Here is a 2,411-nt window from a genome sequence, read left to right on the forward strand (position 1 = left end):
AGACATAATTGCATTATCATCAGCAGTTTGGGGTCTATGTCTAGGAATCAGATGAAGGAAAAGTTCAGTGAATGTTTTGAGTCTTCCTGTTCCTGTGGAAAGTCCATATGGATTTTATTATTCAACAGTAGTTGGATTATAAGTAACCACCCCTCACTATATAACTGTCAAAATATCTGAAAGGAATGGAGAAAATGCCAGCTTTTCATAATTGTAAAAGAATCTTCATTTTAGCAATGTAATACAAGATGCAAGAAATTAGCTGTGTGTCTGTGCTGTCCGTTTTCTGGAATCTGCCGCTCATTCCTTTACTTTCCAATTGACAATGAACAGAGTACAAGTAAGTAAGCAACCAATCAATCAATTAATATTTATGGAACAAATACAATATTAAGAGAATTGTATCAAGTGGTACAAGAAATATAAACAAGATAAATATAATTCCCTCCAAGGAACTTACCAACTTATTATAAGATAACTTTTAAACGCATGACTTCTCAGTCAGTGGAAATTTTATCGAATGGCGTGAACCCCCTAGAGCATAAATAAGAAATTTATCTTCCTTTTACTAGGATCTTAAAACATGCTGTTAAATCTCATTTTCTCACTTTTGGTGACCTTTTATGGTCACTTTGGAGAAACTTAAATGTTTTATTTCCAGGTATTAAAACGACTGTTTGCCCTACCAAATGGTAGGGCTTCTTCAACTGCTTACATTGTAGACTACTCTAAGTAACCTCTTTCTTTATTTATGCCTCCAATACCTGAGAACACATATGGCCTCCTAAAAACTCTTTCATGCTCAACTCCAGTAACAGCACAGGCCAGACATTTGGATAACTATAGGTCAGCAAACATCCAGCTAGGATAGAAGATATCTCTCTTTCCAATCTTTTGGATCCCCCTCCATTTTGGATTGTTTGGTAAGAAAGCTGACAGAACTCTCTACTCCTATAAATGTCATTCAAAAACCTCCATGATAAACCTCTAGCCTTCTCCTACAAAGGCTAGTTATGGGCGAAAGAAAGAGGTCAAAGGACCACCTGGGTTACCTCAATAAATCCCAATGAATATGTCTAAGAACTCTATTTAGAATTTAAGATATTTATTATTCATTGCCCTTAGCTTTAAGGGTTTGACCACAATTCTGGGATAACAGAGATTGCTCCACTGTGTATTCTTTTAAAATAAATGTTTGAATAAAGGACTTCCTTAAGCTACATCATGGCAGCTGATTTACCTTAAAGCTTAATGAAACATAAGGTTCAGGACATCTCATTTACCTCCAATATCCTGTGCCTCATTTTGAATTTATAATTTTGTATTCTTTCCCTTAAAGTGCTCCCTCCCCAAACTTGGATTTACTCCTGAGGGTGAATGATTAGTTGATAGCCATTAAGTTCTTAAACTTGAGTGATGGCAAAGTCATTAGCTGGAGCTTTCTGGGAAGGCTTTATAGAGAAGGAATTTACAGACTTTTAATTTTATCAACACAGAACCAGGGGGTTTGGGGAAACCTTATTAAGGGAGTTAGCTCCTTCTACAAATCCCATATAGACAGAATTTTAGCGGGCTTGGAAACAGCAGAATACCTAAAAAGAAAAACCTGTCTCTACACAATCACCAATATAACCTTTACATGACAATAATGTTTTGATTCTAAAAAAGGACATACTCATCTATTTCCATGTGTCATGAGTAATGCAACTATTTCACTGCAAATCATTTGGGCATTTTATTTGATCCTTAATCATAAATGTCATTTTTTTTTGCAGTATATAGAAGCCATGAGATCCTCTTTTTATACTAAATTTAATCTTAATTTCATATGCATCAAATACTTGTGAATCCACATGTATTTTTTTTATCTCATTGATATTGTACTAACTTCTTCATTTTAATGGACTATTTTTTCTTCTAATTCTTTCTATTATTTGATTTCTATTTTAGTGTTCAGGTTTTATGGTTCTGTAGCATTTCAGAAACATACGAAAAACTTAAAAAATTTTCTTGGTCTTAGTTTTATTTTTGCATTTTTCCTCCTTAGACATTACTTCGTTTCACTAATGATTTTCCAGATAACTTTCAGTTTGCTTGGAAATGCTTTTCTTTCATATCAAACACTGCTTTCAATCAAAAAATAATCATTTGTCAATTCTTAGTTTGATTTTTCTGTATTTGTTAACTGCTGCTGTTGCCTTAGTAAAAGCTGAGCCAAATGGGGCTCTTTGGTGTACTTTGCCACTGGGATGTAAGAAGCCTTACAATCATGAAGTAGTCGATCCCGCGGCACAAGGCTCTCACTGCACTGCACTCACCCAGCACCATACTGAAAGTAAGAGAGGCTGCTTCTTAAACACAATGAACTTCAAGCTATACAGCTTTCCACTATCTCCTAAAGACACCACTCT

Source organism: Pteropus vampyrus, unplaced genomic scaffold (assembly GCF_000151845.1).
Source record: "Pteropus vampyrus isolate Shadow unplaced genomic scaffold, Pvam_2.0 Scaffold102, whole genome shotgun sequence".
Classification (NCBI taxonomy): Eukaryota; Metazoa; Chordata; class Mammalia; order Chiroptera; family Pteropodidae; genus Pteropus; species Pteropus vampyrus.